Genomic DNA, 23,256 nt, shown 5'->3' on the forward strand with positions numbered 1-23,256 from the left:
GTCCTCACATGGCAGAGAGAGACAGAGAGGAAGCTCTCTGGTGATATTTCTTCTAAGGGCACTAATCCCATTATGAAGATTCCACCCTCATGATCTCATCTAAACCTAATTATCTCCCAAAGGCTTCATCTCCAAATACCACCACATTGGGGGTTAGGGTTCAACACATGAATTTGGGGGTGGGGACACGATTCAATCCATAGTAAAAGACGTGAACAAAATAGCCAAAGGGCTCTGTTTAGACGACTGATGAGTAATTAGGAGGAAAGGGCTCATAGATCTAAATGGCAGTAGACAGACCCTGCCTCTCCCCCTGCTTTCCGTCTTTCCCTTTGCAGGGGCCCTTAGCCAGAGGCGGGGGTGGGGGAGCTTTCCCCAGATTCTGCTCCTGGACCTCTCTCTCTGTATACATCCTCTCCCTTGGTGAGCCAGTCCCCTCTGACATCCTCAGTAATTCTGTGTGAACGACTTTCAGAACCCATCTCTGGCCTTGATCCTGAGTTCTACTTCTGAAACTACAATGTATATTAAATGTTAAAAATTTAACCAATTAGAGATAAAAATTGCTAAAATTGTTATATTTTCTTCCATTTTTACCCCCCACATATTTTGTTTTGTTTTGCTTTAACTAAGTCATAAGAGCAGAAGTCCAGGCTCCAAAATGAAATTAGTCAAAATACAGAAGAAAGCAGGTTATCAAGTGATTTAAAATTTGAAGCCTGATCCCACAGAATTATTACTGGCATTCGTAGGTCTACCACTTCTTCCAGCCATAAACCACTTCACTGTATGTGAAATAAGAAGGTACAAGTGATGAAGGTGGTGAAGGTTTGGTGAGTCTCTAAGTAAGTGATGGCTAAGTGAATTCTCCCCCACCCCACACCCCATTTCTATGTGTGTCTCAAGTTTATTCTATGTGCACTTGCAGCTACCAAGACAGTGGTGTTTCTACCTACATTATAAATTGATACTATGAATAAATGATCTTTAAATTTAGCACTTTAGTGAGTGGATGGTGATATCATTGGAAGATGTTCCCCCACCCCCAATACTCTATGGAAATCCATTCTACTTTTAAAAACTTTCTTGCACAAAATGTTCCTGGACTCATCATTCTTGAGATGAAAAAGAAAGCAACCCGCCTTCTTGACATTCCTTAGTGTGACTTTGAATTTTCTCTCACACCATGTACAAGTTCATACTGGAAGCCTTGCAGGCTATCAATAGAACTCTGCTCACCCGCCTTATTTTAAAGCTGAAGCATGTTAAGCCTTTTAAGCCTCTCCTCATAAGACATACCCTTCATCTCCCAAATTAGTCCTGGTGCCTTTGCTGGATCTTTTCCAAGACTCAGATGTTCTTTTAAGCTTCATGTCCTACCACACACCATGCAATAGGCTACAATCACTGGGAGTTCCATTGCTTCAAAATCTCTTTTAATTTATGGACCCTAACAATTTTCAGCCTCTATATCTTCTCCACACTTAGAGTATTTATAGGAAAAACACATATTTTCTGAATTCTGATGACTATCAGTTATATGTACAATAAATTTATTTTCAGTAAGAAACTAAAAAAAAAAAAAGAAAGAAAGAAAAAGAAAAACAAAAAACCACAAAGTACAGTGTAACCCAGAGGTCCCTGACCTTGACCCATGATTTTCCATCTGCAGGTCTTGGCTCCAACTATTTCTTGCAGCTGAAGCATTTCCTCCCACCATGGTGGTTCCAAAGCTGATGCAGTTTGGAAGGATAAACTCAAAGATGACTTCCTCCACAAAGTCTTTCCTAATGATACAGCTAATTACCTCTGACTTCTCCATATACAATATATACTCCTTGTATGGTAATTACAGTCTTGTCTACCCCCTATTGTCCTCACCTATGCGTCTATTTAAACCAGAGATCTCAACCTGGTAGCCTGTGAGCTAAACCCAGTTTGCAAATGAATTTTGCCTGCCCCCTCCACACTTGCTTCATATAAAAAATATAAAAATCATTTAGAACATGAATTTTGGGCTTCTCTTGGAAATAAAAAAGAAAATGAGTTGCTTTATTCTTCATTTCAAGAATGATGAGTCCAAGTAGAAACAAGAAACTGGAGCTCAGCAAGAATCACCCCAGTTTGCTTCTCAGGCCACTTCATTCATGTGTTAAGAGCGTAGCTTAGGGAGTGGGAATAGCTCAGTGGTGTAGTGCATGCATTAGTGTGCACAAGGTCCCAGGTTCAATCGCCAGTACCTCCTTAAAAAAAAAAAAGCCACTGGGTTATAAAATCAACCAACAAACAAAAAGAGCCTAGCTTAGGTGGGCATTTGAATTTGCAGAACTTAGTGTAACTTTGGAATTCTGGATGTAGCATCTCATCTCAATCATCTCTGTAACTTGCAGCAGGCACTTAGTAATTTGTAGCTGAAAAAAAAATGTATATGGGTTGAGAGGTAAGTCGTCTTTTTTTATAAAGTAACTTTGAGGTTGTATCAGTGGGATCTGACCAATTTCTCCCATTCCTCACTTCCATCATAACATTGTCTGGAATCCATCAATAAGTCTCTATTCACCTTCTACCATATATTGAAAACCTGGAGATACAAAATAAGCATTTCTGGCACCTTGCCCCTCCTCATGGGGGGACTATTTGAGGTAACAAGAAATAAACACATGAAATAATATATGAGCAAGATAACACTGTCATTTCAAAACCACACAGCAAAGTTTTAACAAATGAGACACTGGAGTCGGACACAGTTGGGTTTATATCTTGGGTAAATGATTTAACCTTCTGAGCCTTAGTTTCCTCATCTTTCACTGGTCCCATTTCAAGATCTAGGCTGGGACAATAATCATTTCTGCTCCATAGAGATGGAGGATGATTAAATGAGCTAACACACGTGAAGTCCTTGGCCCAGTGTCTGGACATGACACGTGTTCTACAGATGGAAGGCGTTATTATTGGCAGCTAAACAATCCAGAATCACCTATAGCACATGTGAGAACATCTAATCAGTATAGAAAATGTACCAAGCTTACTTCCCATATACATCCTCTGTATCATCAGTGAGTCTGCCATACGCTACTAAAAATGGCTGCTAAATATTCAGAGTTTACTCCTATGTGTGAGTGCTGGCTCCGGGTGGGTGTGATGGAAAAGATCACTGTGAGTCTTTTCACACTGTGGACATGTAAAGGCCAGCCCTTGGTCTGCAGCTGCAGCTGCTATTTGCAGCGCTGGGGCCTCTGAGATGGGATTCTGCGGCTCAGATTTATTTTCTGCCTGTGCCTTGGTTTGAAAAAGACTCTGGTCCTGCTCAGCTGCTCTGACGATGATTGCTGCTGTCGCACAGTGCCCTCATTTTCCTCTCTGGTTGAAGGTGTGCTTCTTCCCTCCTCTGACTCCTAGAAAATTCAGGGAAGTCACCATCATCACTTAGTAAGCATCTACAGTGTCCCAGGCATTCTGCTAAGCATTTTACATGTATTACCTTCTTTCATACTCATAAAACGCTGCATTTCTAGCCCCATTTAAGACCAGGAAACTGAGGTTCAAGGAGATTAGATAATTTTCCAAAGCTCACAGTAAGAGGTAGAGCCAGTATTTGAAAGCAGGTATGTCTCCCAAAAATCCAAGGTCCTAACCATTGAACTGTACTTACTCAAATAAATTTAGGTGAATATCTTTCCTTTGAAAACGCATGTCTTCCAATCCTGAGATGTTTATTGCTCCCTTCACATGAAATGGAAGGTGGCAAGGAGGTTTCCTGTCTATGCTAAACCCATGGATCAGTGTAATGCTACATCTTTAAGGGCTCTAGGAAAATGAGGAAAATGCACTGACCATTTAGCCAAGTTCACACACAGTGTCCACCTACTGATGATGAAGGAGAAATTTCTACAAAAAGAGTCTCAGTGTGTTAACTTTGAGGGATGTATCAATAGCATGACTACATGAGCTAGGACCACAACAGAGAGTAAAACGTGATTAATATCACCCAGTGGACTAGAGCTCACTGTTGCTCATGCCATTTTTGTTTCAGTACAACTTGATGGTGATACCAAGAAACTATTTAAGAAGCCAGAAACGATTTCTTTCATTGGTTGAAGAAGAGTGTCCTCACCAACATAAAAAGACTTCTTAGAGTTCAAGTTGCCTGAGCCACACAGCACGGCTGTTGCTTCTCCCATATTCTTTATCACAGTTAATAACACCACCATTAACCCAGTCATCCAAGCCAAAAAATTTGACTCCTCATTGACCCCACCATCCTCCAAGCTCTACTAAGTCAATTTCTACCATAATACTGTGGTCATTTCCCCTCTCAAGGAGAAAGGGAGATTATCATAATTGCAACATAGGTCAAGTCTCCTGTTACATTCATATATCTATGCTTGTGTACAACTTGCCTCCTGGGATATATTCCAAAGTAGAGGACCTACAGAGTCACATCCCAAACTTATTTTTCATAAATGACCTAAACCTCCAATAGCATTTTAAGAATCCTACAGTTAGCATGTCATCCTGGATCCTCTACACAGGACCTCAGCCATCTCTCGTGAAATTTGGGTCTGTTTTTTAACCCCAATTAGGGAATTTAAAATTTTCTCCAGAAAGTTCTTAAAGAAAGAGGAGGTTCAGACCTGCTGTCCAAGAGCTTCTTAGATTAAGAACTTTGCCACAAAGATTCTTCTGATCCTCATGTGCTGTCTGAACCTCCCGGGCTGATACCATAAAGCAAGTATTTTAAAATGGATCCTAGGGCAACGAACTGGGAAAAAATGCTCAGTAACATTTACAAAAGCTGAATATGACCCAGCAATTCCACTCATTGCAGCCCAGCAGAAATGTATCCTTAGGCACATAAGATAAATAACAGCAATATTCACAATATCAAAAAACTGTAAACAATCCAATTGCTCATCAACACTATGATGGATAAATTGTGATATATTCACACAAGGGAATATTAGATAGGAATTAGAAGAAATGACACGGATAAACCTCACAAACTTAATGCTAAACAAAAGCTACTAGACGCAGAGAGAACATCTATACATTTCCGTCTTATGAAGAACAAAGCAGGCAAAGGTAATCCATGCAGGTAAAAGTTATAACGTTCTCCTTCTCAGTCTAGATGCTGCCTACACAATCTAGATCCTGTTGAACCTGGATAATGGATCATTCTACCTATAGAATGGAGGTTCATTATAATATTCTTATGTTTAAATTTGGGGGTAGTAAACATACAAAAACAAGAGAAAAAAATTTCTTGTCCATCTCATACTAATTTTAACTGGAAAGAAGTTGCCCTGAGGAAACAAAATCACCTGTTCTCCCTTTCTCCTAGTGGGAAATCTTTGGAAAATGATTCAGTAAAGGGTCTTTATCCAACATGATGAGATGGTAGATTAAGGTCTGATAATTGAAAAAAATATATGTCTCAATATTTTTAATGAAAATTCTGCAAGTGTACATTCAATCACCCATCTTTTGATGTAAGACCAAGTCTTTTTCTTTATTACACATGCTGCTTAGAGGTTCCTCTCATTATCACATAAATGACAACCATGTGACTTCCAATATTCGTTTCTCAAAAGCCAAGTCAAAACTTAAAGTCATTTTAAAATCAAACTATGCCTATAACTCTTCTAGATTTTTACCATTCTAAATCTGTTACAGTTAGTTGTTTCACCACATTTACTTTTTTTTTTTTGCAATTTGAGTTTATTTAGGCATTCAACCTAGTTTTTATAGAAACAACTCTCCATGTTCATATTTCATCTGTTTACTTAGTATTTAATTAAATTCCAATAACAAGTATAACTAGCATTAACAGGTTTGGGAACAAATAATACTCTTGATAAGACTATAACTCAACTGGTAGGAGAAGTAAGCCTGTGTGCTTAAGAGTATTTCAGGGTGCTAGGGTCATCGGTCAGTATGTTTTTTTAGTGGGAGTAAAGAGGGGTGCTTAATTTTGCCAGTCAAGTGGAGACAGAAAAAGATAGTTAAGATAATATCTATTATTTCTTGACTACTGACTCTGAGTCAAGCAGTATGCTGAGTATTTTGCATCCACAATTTCACTTCATCTTTACATTCTGCATTCATTATTGCATTTCATTCTTACAATACCCCTGAAAATTAACATCATCATTTCATACATGAGAAAAACAAGCTTCAGAGAAATTGAGTAATTTGTCCAAATATAGAAATATTTAGTGGGGGGTGGTATAGCTTAGTGGTAGAGTGCAGTGCTTAACATGCAGAAGGTCCTGGGTTCAATCCCCAGTGCCTCCATTAAAAATAAATAAATAAGCACAATTACCCCCACCACCACAAAAAAAAAAAGAAGAAAAAATATTTAGGAAGTACAAGTGTCAGAATTTGAAACTGGATGGTCTGTCTCCCATGCCCACCCTCAACTGCAATGGCGCACTGCTTCTCATGCTCGTCAGCCATGAAAAGCTGGGAAGTAATGATAAAATGCTTCCCCATGACCCAAAGTAGGAGGACTAGGAGAACATGGACCGGAAATGTTCTCCTCTTGGAAGTTTCACAGGCTCAAAATCTCTGGAGCTTACTAAATGGAGGATAGGACAAGATACTGGAGAAGCCAACAGTCCAGCTTCATCCCTTCTTAGGCAATTTTCTCTAAAAGTAGAAAAAGATCCTGGCAAGCACAATGTCATAACAATAGCCATGAGGCACCCTCAGCGAGAAATGTTCACTTCCTTTAAATAATTTCTGTGGGTATCTTTGGGCCTTTACATAAGTCACATTCTCTTCTCTCCCCAACTGTCTTGGTTATATCATTAGCACAGTCCAGTTGTCCCCTTCTAAGGAAGGAAGGAAAAAAATCCTTCAAATTCTAACCAGATGCTGTTAAGTTGCTTCGGGAATTTGAAATGGAAAATTTCTTTTAGATTTAGACAGGCAGTTTGTAACTCTGATACACATCAAAATCTGGGGAATTTTGAAAAAATACCCATATCAGGGCTTTCACTGCCTTGTCCAGACCCACATTCAGATTTAATTGGGGTGGGAGAGATGGGGCTGAGCATCAGTACTTTTTTTTTTTTTACTAATGTTCCCCCAGGTGATTAAAACGTGAAGCCAAGATTGTCGCCACAGGTCTCCTCCACAGTCAGACTTTTGAGGACTGAATAATGCAGTCGATTGGTCCAGAGGAAGGATTCCTACAGGCGAAGCTGACTTTATACAATGGAGGTATTTCTGAAGGGTCACTATAACTAGAGAACCACCTCATTCCCTAACATTACAATTTCAAAAGGCTTATTCTTTCATTTGAGAATGCTCACTGACACTTCAGCATCTTGTCAAGTAGCCAATGACCTAATAATCTTCACTGAATCCACCAAGAAAGAGATAGAAAAGGAACCTTGCAGTGAATAGTTTTGTGATCATTTTTATAAAGCTTAATGCTGAGCTGAGTATAAAAGGTTATATTCTGTTCATAAGCCACATAAAAAAAAAAAACAGTTTTCTTCTCCATTATCTACCAGAGTTATCATCTGCCTTTCCTTAAAAATTTCAAGTTAGGCTAAGATAGAATTTGGTGTATCAGACATAGGCTGGACAGGAAGATTTAAAAATAATGTTGTAGCTAAAAAAGAATATTGCATAGATATGGAGCAAATAATTTTATATTACATAGCTTTTTAAGTTGAAAATTACCACTTATTTTTTCCCTCAATATCAATATCAAAATATTCTGGGGGAAGGGGGTCAACCTGATGATATGTTCACCTAACTTAGAACAAAAGAAAGATATTCTTAAATTTTACTGGTCCATATCACCTGTTTATGTAATATTCTTTTAGGAAAGATCCTATCTTTACATTCTCTATCTGGGCTTGAAAAGGAAAAGGGAGAAGGGGAAGCAGAAGATCTGGATGTTTTTTAAGGACTACATTTTTGCAAGTTATCGTGATGATAAGCAAATGCTATGCATCATAGTATAAAACGGTTCCCAGAGAGCCCAAAGTGGGATTTTCACAGTGCTCATGGCCCAACGGGCCACATGTATCATAACCGGTTATTTTTCTTTTCCTACCAAATCCAAAAGCTCTTCTTTCTTATCTAGTCTGAGAAAATCTTGTGTGCTTGTATCATTCTTTAAGAGAGACAAGAACTCTGTTAGGACATATCTATATTTATAGAAAAGGCAAGTCACAAGTTTCCAGTTCTCTCCTGTATTTTTCTTAAAAGTTTATTCAAAGTCATGTATTTTTAGTTGGAAAAATGTTTACAATTTTTTAAAAAAGTAAAATATTAAACCTTTACCCTGAGCTTTTTGGGTATTTTTATTTTAAAGAAAACTGACACCTACACAAAACAAAATGATGTATCATCACATTTTTAAAAATTATGGTTCACTGTTCCTTCCTCTCTGGCCATTTTAAACATGTGTATTTATAAGTTTGATGAAATGGATACTTTGTATATATTTGCCTTATCAACTCTACATACTTACAAAGATTTATAGGGTCATTTTCCTAAGCAATTATTGACTGAAATTGCTCTCATCATGACCCCTCAATGTCCCTACAACTCTGTGTTCCCCTCTACAAACTAAGTAAATCCTAACAACACATGAGTCTGATATTTTCTGAAAGAGATAATTCTGCAGATTTAGAAAATGTTTTCTCTTCTAGAACTTCCCAATTTCAAAAGACCAAGAAACAGAGACACTGGTTGATAGGCCCTCTCCTATGGGGGAAGATTCTTCATCCCAAAATAAACTCTTCCTGCTCAAGTTAGAGCCTCAGGCTTAAAGTCTCAGAGTCCTGGAACCAGAACAATACAAACATGGGATAAGTGGAATGAGACAGGGGCATTTGTACGTGATGTGATCATTGCTTTGTTAGTGCAGGCTCAGTGACACGCCGGGAATGCACTGAAGTTAGGGGGGATTTTACTCAATATAAAGGAAGATTAGGTGCCATCTACTGGTGAAGAAACTGAAAACTTTTCCATTTTTCCAACAAAACTTTGTATCTTTTCAGACAATGCAGTGTCCTGGTTGTTGGATATACAACTCATCATCCTGTAGTCATGGTAAGTTCACTCTGTAACCCATTCCCCAGCTTAACGTAGAAACTTCCACTTCTAAAAATTAACTCTACAGAACTTCATGTACAAGATGATAAAGATTATGTAAAAGGATGTTTACTGTGGCACTGTTTGTAATTACTAAGAAAATGAACCAAGTGCTGGTTATTGGAATCTAATTAACTATACTACATTAAATATAAATGAAGTGGGGGTAAAACTCCACACATAAACAAAAGAAAAAAATTACCTGCAATTCCATTAACCAAGTATTTGATGTTATTGGTATATTTTCTTCCTTTTGGTATCAATTTCACACTGTTCTGTTCACATATATATTTTAGGTACTGCTTTTCTGTGTCGCATTACAAAAACTCAAGAAATTCTTAGTTTAAAAGACATTCTTTTTCATTCCCCAGCTGCATCTGGAGGTAATTTAAAACAAAACATTTGTAGTTTTACCCGCCCATCTCAACCCCTTCTCTTTGTTAAACTACTTTAAGTTTTGTTTTCATGCTGTCACCAAGGCTAAAACTCCAGCATCTTCCAAAATAGATACCAAAGAAATGATCAGATTTCTTTAATGCTCAACTCAGCACAATAACTTGGCTGATGGAATAAATGCATGCTAAATGGTGGCATGCGCGGCCCCATGATTAAAGGGCTGGTTGAAAACATCACAATTCTTGCAAAACCTGATGAATTAGGAAAATAAGATCCTTTGCTGAAATGAAACCAACTGGGAAGATGGACTTCATCTGATTCAAATCCAAGTAAAGAACAGTATAAGCCACTAGGAAAACTTTTTTAGAAGAGAAGGGCTTGGTAGTCCAGCTGATGTACTTTTCTCTTTAACTGACAGGGAGACTCCTAGTGGATTCGGAAAAGCAAAAACAAGGGGTTTATGCAACTCTGACTGTTGACGGAAAATTTTATTCAAGTGCCTGGCTTGCCTCAGAAAGGAGGAAAGAACGATTGGGGTGACAATGATGACAGGTCAAAGACTTGAGGGTTTAGCTACGTGAGGCCTACTGTATTACACTCAGAGTTATTTTGGGATGGTCACAAGAGTACTTGAACCCTGAACAAAGAACTCCTCCTGGCCTTATCCTATTGCAGATGGGAGTAAAGTGTTTCAAGTGCCCAGAATCTGAAGCAACTGAAAAACCCCAACCAAAACGCTAGTGCATGGAGGCCTTTTCCATTATCTTGGTCTGCCTTTCTCCTAAAAGTCATAGCATCCCCGTACCCATGATTAGCTCTGCTTTCTCACTGCATTTATGATCGTCAGCTTAAAAGAATATTTGATACGACTGATGAAACACGGAGTGGGCATCTGATATAGTTGGTGACAGCTACTGTAAAAAAAAAAATCTTCATAACTCTAGTTACACTTGGTTTTAGCCAACTTTCTCCTCATAGCACTGCCCTGGGTACTGGTTGGAGTTGAATTTAGAAACGGAAGAATAGCAATACCAAGAAGACAGGGCCAAAGTCAGTGTCCCTTGCAGATAAGCAATTCAGGACTATTGAAGCCATCAAGCCTTTCCTATGACAGAGACAGAAGAATAAGCTTTAAATAATACAGACAAAAACGCTTTTTAGAAAAGAATAAACAACTCACACTATGGTTACTTGGATAATATTAACTTCTTTCCAAGTTCGACATTACTCAGTATCCACTCTGGAAAACATCTCTGCGACAAGTTAAGACATCGATCCCAAGCCCTGTCTTAGATCAGTGCCAGCTAGCTGAAGTCTTTCACCCCTTCCTTCCATTAGCCTGAACTTGACAAAGATGCTAAATTAAGTAAGGACCTTTCATCTCAGCTACAGACTTCCAGGACAGTTATAAATATAGGCTCCAACTGCCTTACTCCTGGGGTTAGGTTTTAACTTCTGAGATACAAAGTGTTAATGATGTCAGTGGATACCTGGCCAAAATCCTGTAGTACTCTGTTTGCTGGTAATGTATTATTATCCACACTAGTAACTACTTAGCCAAACGTGAGTTTCTCCCAGCCACTTCACTTTCTTTCCTCATCCCGTTAAGATTTAATTATAATGCTCAAGTTCTGTTTTATCAAAAGGCGTACAATAAGAAAACTATTCTCAACTCTCATGTCAAGTGGGCTAACGTAATACACTCCTGGTTACTATTCATCAAGTGCAACAATTCTGTGTGGTAGGTGGTATTCTTATCCTTGTTTTACAGATGAAAAAACTCTGGAATAAAAGTTTCCGTGTCTTGCCCAAGGTTGCACAGCTAGTAAGTGGTAGAGAGGAGATCTGACTTTAGGTTGTCAGGCTCCAAGCCCATATTCTGACTCTTGGAGAAAACATAAGCTAACTCACACACTTGGTCTCTCATTTTCTCCACCCCATTTGACCATGTTTGAGCACAGTCAGATGTGCTCATATGTTCTAGCACAATCCAGTGATGTGTTTGTTCCCAATTTGATTCCCCAATAATTCACGTTCACACATGGTGCTTAAAAATTTAAGCAATACCATTTTTCTCCAAAGACTTTAAATTACTTTATAGCCATAGATAGAATTCACTCCTCAACTGTATAAATTCTGTCACACTAGTAACATCCAGTATCAATAGAGAAGAAAAGATACTTTAAAGATGGCTGGGTCACCCCTTTCTCCTTTCCATTCTGGCTAACCCACCTGTTGCTATTTCTTTCATGTGCCTTTCCACTCCTAATTTGGTTCATCTCTCACATTTGACTCCGGCACATTCTTTTCTGCAGGTTGCCAAACATGCTTGTGATGGGACCAAAAAAAAAAAAGTCATGTAAGAGTATCCACAACTTTCCTTTGCTCCCTTTCCTGCCAAGGAGAATCCTCTTTCTTCCCACAGACTTAAAGAGGAAGAATTCTTGCTTGGTGGAAGAAAAGCTGTCAATTCAAAAGATTAGAAACGTGTGGCTCAGAGAGATTGTTTTCCCCAAAGTTTATTCTACTGTTAAGCTATAGCACCAAGATTCTAAATCTAAATCCTGCAGGAATTACACCTTATTAATGCTTGTGTCATGACGCTAAGTACATACTGGGTACTTGGTCAAAATGTGTTGTATGAATGAAATAGATAGGAAGGAAAAGAGAAAAAGAGAGAATGAAAGAAAAGAAATAGACAAGTGGTGTATATTTTGAACATGTTTGAGCTCATGGAAGGCAGAGGTAAAATCAGGTGAAAAAATTTTTTTAATTAGGTGAAATTATTTTCATAGTTATTTTTGTACTTCCTGTAACTAGGACCCTTTGGGTGATATCTGAACATGACCTAGGTTTGTACTTAATTCTCTGTTAGAGTTGGTTGTGTAATAGTGAGGTGCTGAATTAAATGGTCCTTGGATATCACTGAGTAAGCAATTCTCTTCCCCTGTTTTCATTCCTCATGTATTTTGTCAACAAGCAGGTTTGGATGCCTGCTCTTTACTAGTGACTGTGCAGGGCGGAAAAATGGGTAGGGATGCCAGCCTGGCTGAGGGTGTCATAGTATAGAACCAAATAGCTACAGTACAGGATGGTAGGTGCTCTGGTGGAGAAATGTACCCAATGCTGTGGACAGTAGACAGTGGTTTCATCTTCTATGGAAAAAGAGAAGAGGATGGTCGGGGAAATTTTTCCAGAGGAAACTGAAGGGTGTGAAGGACATTCTTCACAGAGAAAACAGCCGAGACGAGGGCATGGGGGCATGTACATCACGCCACGTTCAGGGACTAGCAAGAGGCTGGTGGTGCAAGAGTGCAGGGCGGGACCCTGCACAGCGCCTGGAATGGAAACTAACAAGGGGGCCGGGCCAGACTCAGAGGGGCCTTATCCACCCTGCTAGGGACTTGGGCTGCTGCTTCTAGTTCAAACCAGGCTCATAGAGTTTTCCTAAGTACACAATATCTGGGTGTTCCGTGCTTTCTGATCTCCATCTGAGTGAATCTGCTCCAGATGCCTCTGCCAGCCAAGACCTTGGGCTTTCTGGCAAGACATCCTAGAAGACTCTGTATTTTGGTAAGACTTCAACTGCCAGCCACAAGCTCGATGAGCAGCCTGGGGACGATGTGTGTATGTAAACCGTTGTGGGGACAGATATAATAAACTTTCATCCCACACACCAGAAAACATTATTTTATTGTCAAATAAGAGCCCCTGTTAAGTAATTTTGTTTCTTGGATTTACTTGCAATATGATATATGTATTTAAGCTCTTACATAATTAACCAACTTGACAGCTAAAGAACAATAAAAATCAAAGAGGCAAATAATTCCCTGTTAAAATACCAACTACTAAACTTACAAAAGTTTTGACCTTTTGATTTTAATCACTGTGTAAATAATTTTTACGTAAGTAATACAAAGCACTCATGTCCCATTCTACTTTTGCACTTGCAGTGTCCCATACAGAGTTCTCCATTTATCTATTTATTCACTCATTCATTTTATAAGTCACTGAGTAGTAGTAGTCATCATTTGATATGCATATCTCATCTCACCCTCAGAGCAGATCTGAGTTAGATACTATTGTTATCTCCATCTCAAGATGAAGGAACTAGAGCTCAAAGATGTTAAGTGACATGCCTATTAAAGTCACACTGCCAGCAAGCCACAGAGCTGGAACGCAAACACAGACCCAGCAAATACTTAGTTCTGGCCTTTACTATTCTACTGCAATAGACTTAGTACATTATGGTTTATTTATTAACTCCCTAATTTGGGGCCATGTGGGTTTTTTTTTTTCAGGCTTCATTCACTTTTTTTTTTGCATATAAAACTATGTGGTGGCCACAGCTGGAGCCTGGGTCCTCTGCACAGAAACTCTGGTGTGGGTCTTTACAAGATGGTCAGTGAATTCCTGATACGGAGACTTGGTGAACACAGTCTCCTTCCAAAGATCAGGGGTGAGATAGCTGTAGGTCTTGGAGATGGTATCAAAGGTGGCCTTAGCAAAGTTGCCCAGCGTGGCAGTGCAGCCCCTGGCAGAAGTGTAGCAGTCATCAATACCAGCCATCATCAGCAGCTTCTTGGGCACCGGGGCTGAAACAATGCCAGTACCCCTGGGTACAGGGATGAGGCACACCAGCACAGAACCACAACGGCCAGTCACCTTGCAAGGAACAGTGTGGGGCTTGCCGATCTTGTTCCCCCAATAGCCTCGCCGCACAGGGACAATGGAGAGCTTGGCCAGGATGATGGCCCCCCGGATGGCTGTGGCTACCTCCTTGGAGCACTTAACATCCAAACCGACACGTCCACTGTAATCCCCAATGGCGACAAATGCCTTGAACCAGGTCCGCTGGCCAGCACGGGTCTGCTTTTGCACAGGCATAATCTTCAAAACCTCGTCCTTCAGGGACGCCCCCAAGAAAAAGTCAATGATCTCAGATTCCTTGATGGGCAGGGAGAAGAGATATATCTCCTCCAGAGACTTGATCTTCATGTCCTTCACCAAGCGGCCCAGCTTGGTGACGGGGAGCCACTCTTTGTCCTCTGCCTTGCCTCCGCGAGCTCCGCGGCCGCAGCCTCGGCCCCGACCGCGACCCCGGCCGCCCCGGACGCCGCTGCCGAAGCCTCCGCGAAAGCCACCGCGACCTCCCATCCCAGGGCCCCCGGGGCCTCCGGGGCCTCCAGGCCCTACCGCAGCACCGGCGTCTTCCGCCATTTGGTGTCGTCTCGGTAAAGAAGCCATGTGGGTTTTCTATAGGGCGCCTGAACAAAAATTTGTTACCCCTTTAAAAAAAAAAAAAAAAAGAAGGAAGATCACGTGAGAAGAGAGGTTGCTATTTCTTCGGGTTATATTTCCATGGTGAGTCTCATCCATTTTAGGGCCCGTCTTTATGCTCCTCTGAGCCTTTCCATAATGATTCCACTGATTCCCAAGGCCCCCAATTATCTGTGAACATAACAGCTTCTCCATAGTCTCATCAGCACTGAGGGTTTTTTCTTTAGTCTATCTGATTTTCTTTTCAAACCTCAAAAGAAATACCTGCTTTTTTGTTTGGTTTTTTTTGCACTACAGGCCAAATAATACAATGGAAAACAACGTTCAAAAACAAATATTCACACCCGCAATACTCTCTCCACTGCAAATCTCACCACGGCATCCACCTCAACCTCAAGTTAATCGAATGATAGCAACTGAAGTACATCCTTAGATACCATTTTCTGTCTCATACAGCTTTATTTGTACATATGCTTTTTTCCTTTTTCTTTTTTTTTGTACACCAATGGTTTGAAATACACACATTACAATGCAATTTGTTAATTTCACAATATGACTGTCACTCAAACCCAATTATACAGCAGTAATTCATTATTTTTACTAGTATGGATATACCACAAATTTTCCATTATTTCCATTTTAATGGAATTGATATTTTTGCCCAAACAATGCTGCAGTTAATATCCTTTTAGAAATATCTTCATATTCTGGTGCCTTTATTTACTCAGGAGAGACTCCAGAAAGAACACATGTTTTGTCATTTTAATGTATATTACTGCATTTCTTTCCCCAAATGTAACTCAAATTCCTAACAGCAATGTATGACAAGTTCCATTCTCCCATGTCCTTGTCAACACTGGATATTATTCATCTCTTTAATATTTTCCCAAATATTTTCCCCCCAAAATGGTATCTCCTTATTTTAATATGCATTTCCCTGATTACCAGTAAGGTGGAATGTCTTTTCATATATTTATTATATTAGCCCTTAAGAAATTTTCTCTTCTATGAATCCATTTTTATTTATAAATATTTTATAAAGTGTTGCTCTATTTCAAAATTCATGGCTGAAAAGTAACAATCTTCATAATCTGATAAATGTAGAAGTGCTTATTTCAGATAGAAGAGTTGTGGGGGGGTTGACTGTGAGGTGTTTCTATTAATTTTTAAAATTTTTTATTAATAGATCTCATTAATCTACACACACACACACAGAGTTGTGCCCATCTTCTCCTCTTCATTTTTGCACTCTGCTTTATTCTCTCTCTCTAGCAGACCTTGTAGGTGCCCCATTCACGTCCCCTGGACACTCGCCATTCCCATACATGCCTGCAGGAGTCATCTTCACCTAATGGCAGGCCAAATGGTTGGGAATTGGAGGATAAATACCCTAGCTTCCTCCCCTCTGGGGGAGGGAGACAATTTTGAGATGCATTTGATTCAATCTCCAGACCTTCCCAGAAGGCCAGTCTCAGGTGCTCAATCACACGTGCCTTTACTGACCTTTCTGTCTCTCTTCTACCTCTCTATTACTGCTTCCTTTGGGAGTATCTACTTTTAGCCACGCATGGTGTGAACTGCTGGATAAACTCTGGGGAATAAAATACCCAAGATTCTTCCCCACATGAGCTTTGTCATAGGGTTTTCTACTTCTCTGCTTCAGAATTGGTTGAAGAGCATCAGCAAGTGCAGGGTGCAGAAGACAAATGCAGCAGTGCCCAGCACTGTTCACAAGGAGTCCTGATATTCAGGCGTGTCAGATGGGCAGCAAACTTGGAAGCTGCTCCCTTTCCCATCCTTTGTTAGGAGTCTGGCGTGGATGTGTCTAAACGGACATATCTCCATAATCAATCCTCAGTGTTTATACTCCTTTCCCCAGACCTGCCTCATCCCCTTCACGAAGTTAGGAATCCAACCTACAGATATGCAAATTCTGGGTTCTAGGAGCTCTCAGAGAACAAAGTTGCTCTTGACTGTCACATCCTGTTTGATGGACTATAAGGCCTCCCCTCTACACACACACACACACGCCCTCAATGAACAGAGTACAAGCTTCAGAAAACTCCCCTTTTGATAGTGGGTTGCTATGGTAACAGTGGAATTTAGAAATGACTGTAAATGAGGCTTAAATCTTTAAGAACATTTTCCTAAGTCAGCCTTGGACAAGAGCATCACTGGGCTCCCTTGGCTTTTGGCCAACACGTTTCTACACTCATTCATTTAGTAACTTCAACGTGCCAGGTGATTTGTATACATGCAGCAGGGAACACAGGCATAGTCCCTGCCTGCCAGGAGTTGATGGTAAAACAAGGCGCCTTCATTAGCAAGTTAGATGCGTAAATAGTTATCAAGAAAAGGACAGCAGCTATAAGGAGAATTCTATTTTGTACTTGTTATTTACATATTATATGGGTGATGACATGAAAGGGAAAAACAGGGGGCATCCATTTTAGTTTGGGGGCAGGAGGCTCTTAAAGTAAGTATTAGTAAACTGAGGTCAGAAAAATGAGTAATAAGAGTCATGAACTACGCCTGAAGGTGGAAATGGAGGAGTGTTCCAAGCAGAGCAACAGCATCGCAAAAGTCATGGAGTGGGAGAAACTGTGCTATAACCCAGCACTGAAAGCACAGTGAAGGTGGGGTCTAGTGAATGAGGTGGAGGGTGAGGTGATGGGGGTGTAATTGGAAGTGGTGCCTGGTGGCTTCACACCATGTGTATGCACATGTCTGTCCCTGGAAGATCATTATCTCACTCTATAGGCCTTAGCTTCCCTGTCTGAAATATGCACCAAGACTGAGAAGTGGATCACCTGTCTGGGTAAAGATACACCTGCTTTTGGGTAGAGACAATTAATTACTAGGAAGGAATAAAAATGATGTGTTTCAGGAATCCCATTAAACCTTAGGGAGTGTTAAATGAGACCACCTGCCAGGGTCACCCATGTAGATTTTCTGTGCTTCCCAAAACACTTCCTTCCCTTGGCTCCCATGACTCAGCCTCTCCTGTCTTTCTCCTGTGTTGACATTTTCTGCTCTTTCTCCTTTGCAGGCTCATTACTGTCCACTGGGCTTTGGAATGATGGAGTCCCTCAAAGAGCAGCTCTCATTTTGGCCAGTTAATGCCCAGTCATCCTTCAAATCTTATCCTAAGTGTCATTTCCTTGGGGAAGTCTTTCCTGGTCTCCTTGACCAATTAAATCCCCCTTATATGGACAAATGTTTCTGTCTCCCCCTAAATTCATATCTTGAAGTTCTCATCTCCAATGTGATGGTATTTGGAGATGCGGCCATTGGGAGGTAATTAGATCAGGAGGATGGGGACCCCATTATGGGATGAGTGCCCTCATATAAGAAGAGGAAGATAGGCCAGCGCTCACTCTGTCTGCCACGTGAAGACACAAAGAAGAAGGTCATCTGCAATCTGGGAAGGCCATGCTGGCATCCTGATCTTGACCTTCCAGCTGCCAAACTGTAAGGAAATAAATCCCTGAAGTTTAAGCCACTCGGTCTGTGGTATTTCACTGTGGCAACCTAAGCTAAGATACTCCCTCTGAGAGGTAGTCCCTGCCCTGTGCTTATGTTCTTCAATGGTCCTTTTAGGGTCAGGATTTTAGATTAATTGGTGTGATTAAAGAATTTGTCCCCGGAAATTCAGCTCCATGAGCACAAAGCCTCTTGTCTTCTACGGCCTATCATGACGACTGGCTTCCGTAGCGCAGTTGCCCCAGGCCCCACACCCAGTCTTCCTGCTTGGTTTAATACTCCGCTGTTGCCATGCTGAATCTTAGTACTTTCTGAACCAAGGGGCTTGCACTTCTGTTTGCACTGGCCCCACAAATTATGTAGTCAGTCCTGCTTATCATTATATCCCAGCATCTTGCACAGTGTCTGGCACATAGAAGATCCTCAATAAATATTAGCTGAATAAGCGAATAACTGGGTAAATGTCTGACTGATCGAATATCAAGTGCCCAGGTCTATCTAACACCAAAGCCCATGCATTTTCCACCTCTCCATATGTCACTGTTTGCACTCAGATCTGAGGCTGGGTTTGACTAAATCTGCTCAAGGCCTTCCTCTCTCACTCACTGCTTCAAATTATTTTCTCCTGGGGCATCACTGGGGTAGTGTTGCAGTGGCAGCATTCTCTGGCATAAACATCCCTCTGAGTCATAGAGCAATGCCATCGTGAGGGGCCCAGACAGCTGCAGCTGTCAGGCATCTGTGAGTTACTTTGAGATGGCATGAAAAATATCTCCCGATTGGTTAGGTCCACCTTATGTCCTGCCTCTGGACCTGTAGGATTGACATTTGTATGGAACACTTTCCTATAACATATAGAAATATAACACTAGCTGCTGAAAGGAATGATTCCATCATGATCACTCCTTACTTCAAAATTAATCTGAATTTTACCTGAAGCTCTTTGACCCATCTCTAGCCATACTTAATTCATGGGAATAACATGAAAGGATTACTCTTGGAAGCAGGAACCTGGGACAGGAATGGGGAATCAATTCAGTATAGGTAAAGGGAATCTGTGAACTGGCTTGTCTTCCTGAAGCCAAGAAGTCTATCTCTATGGTTACATGTGCAGCAAGATAGATTTACAAAATTCTGCCTTGAAGCAACCATCAAGGTTATAACGTTGGGGCCACCTTTAGTACAGCACCCACAGGGCAAATCATGAGCTCTTTCAGCACCCCATACAGGAGATCTGTGGCCATAAGCCATCTTCAGAGGGCAGATTCAGGCTCAAACAGAATTAACCATTGTGCTTTCAGCCAGGTATAAATCACATCCCATGTGAGGGGCAAGGGGCAGGGGTTGCCATGCAACCTAGGAATAACATGGCCCAACATTCTCCAAACTAGAAGTTGAGCAGGGGGAGGAAGGGCCAAGATGGCGGAGTAGAAGGACGCTCGTAGCTCACCCTCTCCCACAAATACACCAAAACTCACATCCACGGACCCACCCAGCCAACCAGAGCACCTGCTGAACTCCAACAGAACATCACCCTCTTCAATAGAAGCCAAACAGGGCCTGTTTCATGAGATGATACTTTGTCACACCAACCATGTCACTTACCCTACCACGGCCATGCCAACTTTGCTTTAGTTTGTATTATGGTACTGAGATGGATAACAAATTGGATAAGTTGGGCTCATCATAAGGTTGGAGGGTATCATTTTTTGTATCCATAGGTTTAAATGGCAAGTGGTTAGAATCTCAAGGAAACTTCTGCCCACTTGGTGACTCTGTGTGCCCTAGAAAATCATAAGAGCAGAGATTAAAGTACACATGAGTCTCAAGGCAGGACAGAAAGGACACTGTAACACATTCATCCATCCTGGACAGATCAGGAGCCCTCAAATACCAATTCACTCCCTCTCTGATATCATCTCAAGAGAATGCTGGGCCAGGAATGTCTCCTACCAGTAATGCAGCATTTATAATAGTAGAATTGATAATCATAACAAAATGTCACTAACACTTTTTGAGTGATTACTATATATAGAAACTATTCTATTCAGACACAATGTGTTGTTACTCTCCTTGAGAGACGAGGAAACTCAGACAGAGGGTTGTGTAGTCACTCTGCCTGGAGAAGGAACTGTGCTGTTATCCTAGCGATATTTTCAGGACTCTGTGTTATAGGACTTTGCAGAGGTGACTTGAAAAACATTTTATAATGAACTCAAATTGTTGGACCTTAAGAGGATGGAGGTTTAAATAAAAGGAAGAAATCAATATGGTGTTTATCTTGTTTTGTTTGTTTTAAAGGAGGGGCATGTACATCTTGAAAAAAGTCTGCCTGAAGCATAGAACTGTGTTGGGAAATCATATTCAAGTTAACTAAATTTTCCACTTGGCGTTACTGATGCTCTGGACAGAGATTCCTTTCCATGTTAGGGTGCAGGTCAACCCAAGTATGTGTTAGATGTCAACTCAAGCCTCTCTTGCAAAAAGTATAGACCAGTGCACCATCTAACATTGTCCCTCCTGGAATCTCACACTGAAGCAGTAGCTGCAACTTTTACTTTTAAGCCATGAAGACACTATTTTCAAACTCAATTTCTGAGTTCAGTTAGCCTGAGCTACTTTAAAAATCATATGACCTTTCAGATGGAACTAGTATCTCTTGTCTCCCTCCAATGAGTTACAAATTACAATACCAGAATAATTAAGAGAAAAATTAATCAAAGCCATGCAGAGAGAATTAGAAGATCTCCAAATTCCCATCTCACACTATACAGGGAGGTGGAGAGTGCAAGCTGGAAAGGCACCTGCAGTTGACGCACAATGCAGATTCAGGAAACCCAGAAGTCAAAAATGAAATAAAAGCAAATGACCAAGGTCACTTTAAATCACATGAAGCTAGTTACCTACTTGGTAACTAAATAATATCTGAGTGGTCTCTTGCTGATCTTGCGACCCAATGTTATCAACAAATGACAATTTCTAGGAGTCAGCATCCTGCAAAACTAGCAAGTTAATATGCATTACAAATAATGTTCCTTGAACCAGGCTGAAGGAAATAAAACCTATCATTAAATGTAACCCAGAAACAATAACCTACTCACCTGGGTCCCAGTGGTGCCGTAGCATTTGGGGCAATGGGGGTCATGCTTATGCCTTCTCCCACAGACCCCATAATGGAAATCCTTGGGCTTTTTGTTTTGTTTTGCCAGCTCAGTATCCATTCCTCTTACTTCTGGCACCCCAACCTTCTTTGTGGAACCACTTACCCCAACCCTCCATCTACTTGCCTTCGCATTAAACATCACCTCTGTCATAACATTATCATGACAGCAACAGTTTTTCTTGTCTCCCTGCATCCTCACTTAACTTCCTTTAACCCTTTTTCATATTGTATCTAGTTACCTTTGCAACAGGCAAATCTGATCATGTCTTTCCTCTTTGCCTCCTACCCAGAATTGAGACCCATCGGTTTGACTTAAAATATGTAAGAGCTTCACTTCCTTTGCTGGAACAGTTGGTCTTTTCAGGGATTTACATCTAAGCTGTGGTCAAAATTCCTCTATTGGCTGTTCTCCCAAACACTATGAGTAAAACACAAAGGCGGAGCCTCAGAATTGGTTGGAAAACTGAAGAGCAGCTTAAGGGAGGACTGGCTGTTGTTTTGGGTTGCACTTGATGGGAATAAAGGACATGCACAGCCCTTCACCTGCTCTTGGTGTCCTGACATTTTCTTAACATTTTTTTTGAGTTACAGTCATTTTACAACGTTGTGTCAAATTCCACTGTAGAGCACAATTTTTCAGTTATACATGAACATACATATATTCATTGTCACATTTTTTTTCACTGTGAGCTACCATAAGATCTTGTATATATTTCCCTGTGCTATACAGTATAATCTTGTTTATCTATTCTACATTTTGAAATCCCAGTCTGACATTTTCATTTCATCAGAATCACAAAGAATTAAAGAGGGGTTTGACCCAGCAAAGAAAAGCATCCCCAAGTTTTGGGGTCCCAATGACAACTTCCCAAGCTCTTCATGTAAATATAAAATCCTTAATGTGGCCATTAAGAACCTGCAATGTTTGGTTCTGCCTACTTCTCCAGCTCAACCTCGGCCTGCCTCCCCTCCCTCTGTGTCAGACCTACAGCTCTCTTTCCATCTCTCCCCATCACCGTTCCCCTGCCTCCTCAGGACTTCTGTTCATGCTGTTCCCTCTGCTTGGAATAGAGTTCCCTCCCTATCCACCTGGTTAACTCTTTCTACTCCAGCCCTCAGCCCCATCAGCACTTCCTTGGGGAATACTTCCCTGACAAGTCAAATTCCTTCCTCATAGACTCTCAAAGCAATTTTTTCCCTCCTCAATAGTCATCATACCAGTTGGCATATCTATTTGCATGATTATTTGATTAATGTCTTTCTCCTTCACTAGATTGTAAGCTTGCAGGGGCAGGGACTGTGTGTTCTGCCTACCATCACCCCTTCAGTAACTAGCCAAGTTTCTGGCTCAGAGTGAGCCCTCAATGCATATTTGTTGAATAAGCACTTGAATAAATGAATGAATGAGGAATATATAAATAAACGAAAGAATGAGAGATGTGGAAACCTTTAAGATACGCAGACAGTCCTCAACTTACAATGGCTAGACTTAAAGATTTTTCTGCTTTATGAAGGTGCAAAAGCAATAGGCATTCAGTAGAAACCGTACTTTGAATTTTAAATTGTGATCTTTTCCCTGTCTCAATTGCAGTAAGATACTCTCTCACGATGCTGGGCAGCGGGAGGGAGCTGCAGCTCCCAATCAGCCATGTGATCGTGTGGTTACCAATACACTGAAAGGCCATTCTGTACCCAGACCACCATTCTGTTTTTCACTGTCAGTACAGTATTCAATGGATTACTTAAGATTCAACACCTTATTATTAAATAGGCTTTGTGGATTAGATGATTTTGCCCAGCTGTAGGCTAATGCAAGC

The 23,256-nt window shown here is 40.7% G+C and overlaps 1 protein-coding gene, 1 long non-coding RNA gene and 1 pseudogene across 8 annotated transcripts in view; 1 reads left to right on the plus strand and 2 right to left on the minus strand.

Moving 5' to 3' along the window:
• MYBPC1 (myosin binding protein C1) overlaps nt 1-23,256 on the minus strand; it is a 124,702-nt gene that overhangs the window by 86,524 nt on the left and 14,922 nt on the right. The window lies entirely within an intron of this gene.
• LOC140700452 (small ribosomal subunit protein uS5 pseudogene) lies at nt 13,795-14,742 on the minus strand (annotated as a pseudogene).
• On the plus strand, nt 16,942-18,291 carry LOC140700453 (uncharacterized). The gene is made up of 2 exons (XR_012078845.1): nt 16,942-17,034; nt 17,843-18,291. It is a non-coding gene; the product is annotated as an uncharacterized lncRNA (long non-coding RNA).

The sequence above is a fragment of the Vicugna pacos genome, chromosome 12 (assembly GCF_048564905.1).
Source record: "Vicugna pacos chromosome 12, VicPac4, whole genome shotgun sequence".
Taxonomy (NCBI): Eukaryota; Metazoa; Chordata; class Mammalia; order Artiodactyla; family Camelidae; genus Vicugna; species Vicugna pacos.